This window comes from Carlito syrichta, unplaced genomic scaffold (assembly GCF_000164805.1).
Source record: "Carlito syrichta isolate Samal-C Ts95f unplaced genomic scaffold, Tarsius_syrichta-2.0.1 Scaffold138016, whole genome shotgun sequence".
Lineage (NCBI taxonomy): Eukaryota > Metazoa > Chordata > Mammalia > Primates > Tarsiidae > Carlito > Carlito syrichta.
The window spans coordinates 196416-204525 of NW_007082112.1; positions in this window are offsets into that span (position 1 = coordinate 196416).

Below are 8110 nucleotides of genomic sequence, written 5' to 3' on the forward strand. Positions count from 1 at the left end.
TAATTTTGGGGGACAGTCACACCATAGCAGATGGCTAGTGACTGTTTTGTTGAACATTACATCTCAGCCCTAACCCAGCCACTGAAAGCCCTCTGTGTCTGGATCAAAAGGCAGCTCCACACTCTCTGAGACTAAAGACTTTGCTGAGGATGCTGACTCCTTGTTGGACAAAAGGCAGCCTCATCTGGACTTGAACTCTTCCCTTCACTAAACTCATGTGCATCTGAAATTTAATCTCCTGCATCCCTATCCCAGGGTTAAGGCAAAGATCGTTGTGATGAATCTTTGATAATGTTGTTTCTGAGTTTTTCTTTCATAATGAGCTTCGGTAATGCTGCTTCTGAGTTTTCCTCCACATGAAATTTCTCCTCCTAAGACATTGCTTCTACAGAACTGTTACTTCACAGTTAACCATGGAAAGGTGTTAGGAAAATCTGAAGTCTAGCCAAAGCAGCTGTCAGCCTGTGTATTCCCTCTCAGGTGATGAGCTATGATCCCTTGACTCTCAAGGGATTGCAGAGAAAGGTACTATGAGACATTGCTCAATGTGGTGCTCTTCAAGTGAATAGTTCCTTGTGTCTGTGCTTTATTGCCCAAGCAAAAAGAAGATTAAAAAAAATCACTCAGCCAGAACAAAGAGTCAAAATCAAGGCTTTAAGTTGCAAAACAAAACTTGAAGCCTGTGATTGAGACACTGACTTGAGAGATAAAACATTTTCCAGCTCTCTAACTTTGAGCCTAGAGGACTCAGCCAAGGAAAGAAAGGAGCACAGGATGTTGCAAGCACAATAGGGCACTACACAGAGAAGGCATGATAACCTGGCAACCGCTTTTTTAGGGAAAGTCCCAGAGGGAATTCAGAGAGAAAAGTAGGGAAATTGCTGACGGACTCAGCAGGCAAAGTGGCACGTATGGCCTGTCCCTAGAAGAATAGGGCAGGGTAAAGATCCTAGCAGGAGACACCATGAGGTAGAAGCTCACAGAGAATAAAAAGGGGTGTGACGTCAACTTCAAAAGCCATGGAGAACTCAAACAAGAAGACCCATGGCTCCCTCCAATGCCAAATGTCACCCAATGATGTGAGACAGGGTGTAGAATTTTGAGTTAGCTATCCATCCGAAAGAGACTTTAACCTAGAAAACATAGGGAGTAACTTTGAACTGGTAAGGATTAATTACCTGCCATCAGTACAAATGGAAGCCTGAAAGCTGAGACAGTTCAGTTCTAGAAAAATAAAGGGTTATTTCTACACCTGAGTATTATGGCCCCTGTGGCTGTGTGGAATGTAGGTGTGCCACAGCAAACTGAGGATTAAATTGTCAGAGGCAAAGGTGAAGTTTCTTGACAAGAATGGGATTTTGAGGACAAATTTCTATGGACAAAGACAAGAAGATAGACAAAGGAGCATAAGCAAAATTGATAGCTAGATTAATTAGGAAACAAAGAGAGAAGACTCAAATTAGTGCAATCAGAAATGAAAATGTAGACACTGCAATTGATATGATGGGATTCAAAAGATCATCTGAGACTATTATGAACACCTATATACAAGCAAACTAGACAATCTAGAGGAAATGGATAATTTCTTGGAACTATGCATCCATTCAACCTTGAATCAAAAAGAAATAGAAACCCTGAAGAGTCTAATAAAGAGTAGCAAGATTGAAACTGTAGTTTGAAGTGTCTCTCAACAACAACAATCCAGGACCTAATATACTCACCGCTGAATTTGACCAGACCTTCAAAGAAAAACTAGTATCAATTTTACTGGAGCTATTCCACAAGATTGAAGAAGAGGAAATTCTCCCTAACTCATTCTACAAGACCAGTATCACCAAAGCCAGGTAAGGATTCAATTTTTAAAAAAGAAAACTACAGACCATTATCCCTTATAAACATAGATGTAAAAATCCTCAGGAAAAAAAAATTAGCTAACCGAATTCAACAGCACATTTTTAAAAATACACCATAACCAAGTATGTTTTATCCCAGAGATGCAAGTGTGGTTCAAAGTATGCAAACCAATAAACATGATCCACTACATAAACAGAATTTAAAACAAAAATCATATGACCATTTCAATAAACATAGAAAAAGCATTTGACAAAATCCAACATTGCTTCATGATTAAAATCTCTCAGCAAAATAGGCCTAAAGAGAACATTCCTCAAAATAATAAAAGCCATATATGACAAACCCACAGCTAATGTCTTCCTGAATGGAGAAAAGTTGAATACATTCCTCCTCAGAACCAGAACAAGACAAGGATGCCCACTTTTACCACTCTTATTCAACATAGTACTGGAAGTCTTAGCCAGAGCAATCAGGAGGCAAGAAAAAGAAATGAAGCATATCCAAATTGAAAAAGAAGAAATCAAACTATCTCTGTATGCCAGTGATATGAGTCTACACCTGGAGAATTCTAAAGACTCCTCCAAAAGACTCCTGAGCTTGGTAAATGAATTCAGTAAAGTTTCAGGATACAAAATCAACACACACAACTCAGTAGCACTGCTATACACCAATAGCAACCAAGCTTAGAATCAAATCAATAATTCAATTCCATCTACAATAGCTAGGAATATATTTAACCAAGGAGGTGAAAGATCTCTACAAGTAGAACTACGAAACTCTGATTAAAGAAACTGTAGAGGATACAAATAAATGGGAAGACATCCCATGCTCATGGATTGGAAGAATCAACATTGTTAAAACAACCATATTACCCAAAGTAATCTATAGATTCAGTGTAATCCCTATCAAACTAAACAACGTCATTCATATAGAACCAAAAAAGAGCCAGAATAAAACAAAGCAGGAGGTACCATTTTACCTAAGTTCAAATTATACTACAAGATTATAGTAGCCAAAACAGCATGATTCTATTATAAGAGCAGACACAAGGATCAATGGACAGAATAGAGAATTCAGAAATAACCCCAAATACCTACAACTAACTGATCTTTGACAAACAGAAGCATACATTGGAGAAAGGACAGTCTCATCAACAAATGGTGCTGGGAAAATTAGATCGCTACATACAAAAAATGAACCTTGATCCCTATCTCTCCCCATATACAAAAATTAACTTATGATAGATTAAAGACTTAAATGCCAGACATAAAACCCTAGCAATCCTAATTGAAAACCTAGGAACATCTCTTATGGACATTGGCCTAGGCAAAGAAGATTTGGCTAAAACCCCAAAAGTAAATGCAGCTAATGCAGAAATAAACAAGTGGATTTTAATTAAACTAAAAAATTCTGCACAGCAAAAGAAATAATCAACAAAGCAAACAGACAACCTACAGAATGGGAGGAGATATTTGCAAACTATACATCTGATAAAAGACTAATATCCAGAATCGACAAAGAACTCAAACAAATCAGTAAAAACAAAGCAAATAACCCCATTTAAAAGTGGGCAAATGACATGAACAGACATCTCTCAAAAAAAGATTAGCAAATAGCCAACAGACATTTGAAAAAATGCTCAACATCACTCATCATCAGGGAAATGCAAACTAAAACCGCAATGAGATACCACCTTCCTCCTGTCAGAATGGCCACTATTTAAAAATCCAAAAACAATAGAGGCTGGAAAGGAGGCCGAGAAATGGGAATACTTATACACCATTGGGAGTGTAAATTAGTACGACCTCCATGGAAAGCAATATGGAGATTTCTCAAACTAAAAGTTAGATCTACTATTTGATCCAGCAATTCCATTACTAGGTAAGCTACCCCAAAGAACAGAAATCATTATATGAAAAAGACACCTGCACCCGCATGTTCATTGCAGCACAATTCACAATTGCAAAGATGCGGAATCAACCTAAATGCCCATCAGCCAATCAGTGGATAATTAAAATATGGTATATATATATATACTATAGAATATTATTCAGCTAACAAAAAAAATCTGGGTTTTTGGGGGGTCCCCCTAGCACAATACCATGATATCTACAACGTAACTTTCAATTGGTTCAGCCAGAGATAGAGAGGAGGAGATAGAAAGCAAATCTGGCAAAATGTTTGGTCCAATTGTTTGGTTCAAGTGTTGGTTCTTGGAACACTTATGTACCATTTTCCCAAGTTTTCCGTGTGCTGGTAAATTTTCATAACAAGATTTGGGAGAAAAGATTGCATCCTGATGATCAAATTATTTAGATGAGTAGTAACTCTATTGCACATTTTCCTAACTAAACTAAGGAAGACTTTGTGTCCTCGATGTAGAAATAAAGATTTCAGGATATCCACAGGAGGCCTGACAAAATGGCAAGTTTACTCTTGTAAATTACTGTAAACATATGTCTTCACAGGACACACCTTTACTCCAACTCACTTTGGGAGTTGAAAATGCAGGCTATACGCCATATATTTCACTAATGCAAACATATCTGGCACACAGATAGAAATCAAAGGGTGTGGGAGGACAAGTAAAACCAAAGTTATTTAAGAGGCAGTGTCTAGCTGCTGACAAAACCTCTCTTTGCTTCAGCCTCTGTAAGGACACTTGTGCTACCCGGAAACAGCATTTCTACAGGTAAGATTTGGTTCTTTGGCCACTTGGGAGAACATTCTAAGTGCCTGCAATTGAGAACCAATTTCTCTGAGCATAATTTTGTGCAATTTCTCAATAATGTGTGAGGTAATTCTATTATCTCCCATGTCTATTTTTCATTTCTGATTTTTCTTGTTTGCTATTAATGACTTTCAGCAGGTTGGGGGAAGAGGTGATGGAAAGACAGGAAAGAAATCCAAGAGAAAGCAGAGGGAAAGTGCTTGTGTGTGCCAGCGCACATACGTCTGAGCAATTGCACTGGTCCCTCACTGGGGCCTTACATCTAATAACAAACTCATCTCCCAAGCCCTCCCAACTGTTAAATTTCACAGTTGAGGCACAGGCCTAAGTAGTAGAGGAGAACTTCCGATGCCTTGATTCTGGGCTTTCATCGTTGACTTGTTGCAAACTCAATGCTATCATCCAGGAGACTCCTATGCAAAGGACAGACACTAATATTTGTATGGCATTGTACAACTTTTAGAATGCTTTGTTATTTTTGTTCTTCAAATATGTATAACATTCCTGGGAGTTAAATATCAAGCCCAATTCGCAGACGAATACACTAAGAATCAGAAAGTGGCCCTGCTATTCAACTAGGTAGCAGGCCCAGCTGTTGAATCCATGCCTCCAAAAGAGAATCCTGTTCATTCCACCCTACATGACTTGTGTGAAGACAGTACTAATACTTTCTCCTTGCCTGTCCTTTAACCCAAAGCACTCAGTACACGCCTGAAAAATGAAATAAAGTCCTTGTGATTTGAAGCCCAGTTAACTGGAAGTTATTTAGGGAGTAGTAGCCAAAAGAGTAGGAGTTCTAGAATCAGAGTCTAGGCTTATATCACACTTCAATTTAAAAATGGTGTGACCCTTGGTGAGTTATGTCCCTACCTGGGCCTCATACTTACCCCACAGGGCTATTTTGAGGATTAAATAAAATAAGACGGGACAGGTGCACAGTGCCATTTAGCACTTGATAAATGTTTCCTCGTCGAAATGCTTCATTTTTTCTTTCCTGACTGCCTGGTTGCCACAGCTGCCCAAGGACCCACCTGGGAGCAATCATCTTTTCTGGCCAGCACTTCCAGGTATCAAGGCTCAGGTGCATTTTGTTCTTTTGTTCCAAATCTTAATGATTTCAGTGGTCTGAGAATGAGGTTTATTAGTTCAAGAAACATTTAAGTAATGAATCATGGCAGAAATGTCAAAACTCTCGTCCTCTGAGTTCTCCCAAAGCATAATGACTTTCATAGCAAATCCTGAATTTCTTTCAAGATAAATCATCTACCTTGAGAACAAACATTCTTGTACAGAAAAGTTATGAAGCAACTCCCAGTCCTCTCTTGTTCTTCATATAAAAATCTCATGGCCCAGAATACCTTCTGTATTGCTTTTAATGGATGTTAAGGTATGACTTTGTTTCATCATTGTAATATACTACATGTTTCCAGCATTGAGCTTAAGCCAGAAAAGTCTACATAAGCTTAGAGAAGAGAGTAAATTTTCTGCAGCTTGGTCATTTTCCTGATTGTAAGCTTGAAATCTGTATTGACTCTTAATGAAGGAATTAAGTGGAAATCCCCCAAATTTTCCAATGATGATACCTTTTAGAATATATAATATGCTCAATAAATTCAAATTGGGCAGATCTGTAATGCCTTTTCTCCTTGCTCTGTCTTGAAGGCAGCCTTCTCGACAAAACTCAAATGCAATTCTCCCTGCCGATTTTTCTTCACTCTGCTCCTGGAAACCAGACTTCTTGTTACATGACCCGTGACCAAGCCCCTGTGGGTTTGTACCTGCACCACTTACCATTCTGCCATCTTGTATTTGCTTATCCTCCAGAATCAGTCTCTGTCTGTTCTCTTCAAGGGCAAAGACTGCAGTCACTCGGCCTCTTTGAAACTCAATACCTGTTCTGAACCTAATTTGTGGTCAGTAAATACTCACTGGATGCAATGAAGACCCAAATGCTTTCCTGGGGAGTTTCCTTCCCTTTAAAACCCACATAAATATTTCCAATGGCGCTCTGGCAATAATGTTCTCTTTCTATCTTATCTCAGTAAGAATTTCTGGCTAGATAGGGCTAACAGCAAGAACAAGGCAACCTGGGTCCTTTGACATTCTCACTTTGGGTCCCAGGAACATCTTAAAGGTAATACCTGAAACTTAAAATGAAGGAGACGTCGTGAAAGACAATTCTTTATACCAGACTCAACATCTTCCCTTTTTCTGGAGGGGTAGGGAGTTCTATATTACTTCGTATTTAGGAGCCTGAGCAATGAAGTCCCTGTGTGGGTTTAAATTTCACTCCTACAATTATTAGCAGTGTGACCATGGACTAGTTTGTTCGGCTTCATAGTAACTCTGTTCTCTCAACTGTAAGACAGGACAACTCTCGTGAGAGTTCAATTACTTGATGAATGTGCTGAGCACCTAGAATTTGCCATCGTGTTAATAATAATAATAATGGCAGGGTTGCTGCTATAATTATTGTTGTCGTAGTAGTAGATGTTGTTGTTGCTATTGTGATGGTAGTCGTTATTGCCTCAAACTGCTCTGGTCTGTTTTAATATGGGTTTTGTATACATCCATGTCTAATTTCTGTATGAAATGATTGTGAAAGAATGTTCACGTATAACAAATATGATTACCAAAAGTCAAGAAAGTGTCACTAAACACAGAAATGCTCTCATTTGTTAAGGTGACTCTGGGAAGAGGACGTATTACTGTAAAAAAAAATCTATTCTACTGGCAAACCTGAACTGCAACTCAAGGAATCTCTGTCCTTAATGCCAATATTGCCTATTTGACCAGGTAGCTGTGCTACCTTAATAAAGCTACTCAATATTTGTGTACTTGCCATAAAATAGCAATAATTATACCTGGCTTGCCTCTCAGAAAGATATTGTAAGGATCCGGTGAAAATGCACAAAGGGTTTATGTATGTTGTAATATTATTTCTATATTATTGAACAATTGCCTAATGAAAAGCAAATTTCTGTTAGATATAAGATCATAAAGTGTTTTCCTAGAATAGAAAAATTCCTGGACCAAGAATCCAAAGTCTTAGTTTGCTAGTCAAATAATACTGGGCTAATCAAGGTCCAAAGGTTTTATGTCTTTAATTGTGACGCTTACTCAAGTTTTGGAACTACCTTTAGGTTAAATTAGATTTTATGTAGCCGGGTTCGGTGACTCAGCCTGTAATCCCACGCCTTTGGGAGGCTGAGGTGAGTGGGTTGCCTGACCCCGTGGGTTCAAGACCCACCTGGGCAGCGAGACCTCATCTCTACAATAAATCAAAAAATCAGCCAGGCATGGTAGCGCATGCCTGTAATTCCGCCTACGCGGAAGGCTGAGACGGAAGGATCGCCCGAGCCCAGCAGGTCGAGGTCGCGGTGGCCGGGAGCGGCCACTGCACTCCAGTCTGAGCGACAGAGTGAGACTCCAACTCAAAAAAAAAAAAAAAAAGATTTTATGTAAGAAATTGCAACATACATCAGGAAGGTTCTTCTTAAAATAACATATTCTCATAATTGTTAT